Source organism: Brassica oleracea, chromosome C5 (genome assembly GCF_000695525.1).
Source record: "Brassica oleracea var. oleracea cultivar TO1000 chromosome C5, BOL, whole genome shotgun sequence".
In the NCBI taxonomy this organism is placed as follows: Eukaryota; Viridiplantae; Streptophyta; class Magnoliopsida; order Brassicales; family Brassicaceae; genus Brassica; species Brassica oleracea.
The window spans coordinates 20,655,583-20,656,423 of record NC_027752.1 but is presented as its reverse complement, the minus strand read 5'-3'; positions in this window follow the sequence as shown (position 1 = coordinate 20,656,423).

The following is an 841-nucleotide window of genomic DNA, read 5'->3' as shown; positions in this document are numbered from 1 at the left end:
AATTTAATTGTTAGAAAATAAAAATACTTTAAATTTTAACGTAATAAAAATTAATAACTTACCAAAACGTTCCTGGCGGTCTATCGGGGTCAAGAACTTCCAAACCCTCCCGTCCAGGCTAGGCAAGCAAATCATCCACCGTATATCTCGCGTATGGTGCATATGAAGGCACACACAAATCTGGATGAACTGTACCTGCTGGGGCAGGCTGAGGTGCGGCCGCTGGAGGAGGAGGTGGAGGCATCTGCGGTGGAGGAGGAGGACTCCAAGAAACTCTCTGAGAAGTCTGAGAGTCTGGAACTGCATCGGAAGAGGATGGACCGGAAGAAGATGCACCGGAACCATCGCCAAACAAAATTATTCTGTCACCTAACTAATCACCTAAACTATTATTCTGTCACCTAACTAATCACCTAAACTATTATTCTGTCACCTAACTAATCACCTAAACTATTATTCTGTCACCTAACTAATCACCTAAACTATTATTCTGTCACCTAACTAATCACCTAAACTAATTACCTAACTAATTAATCACCTAAACTAACTTAAAAAAATAACAGAGGAGAGAGGGGGGTACCTTTAGAGGGAGAGAGGAGTTTGGGAGTAATGAACGAGGCACCTCGTTCAGGCGCGTCTCAATATATAGGGAAAGACATTCGTCGTAAACTCCACGTAATATTACGACGAAGTTACCAGACCCGTCTTTTTTCATTTACGACGAAGTTACCAGGCCCGTCTTTTTTCATTTACGATGAATTTACCATGATTCGTCTTTTTCTATTTACAACGAAATTATGGGGAATCGACATTTTCATTTACGACGAAGTTACCAGGCCCG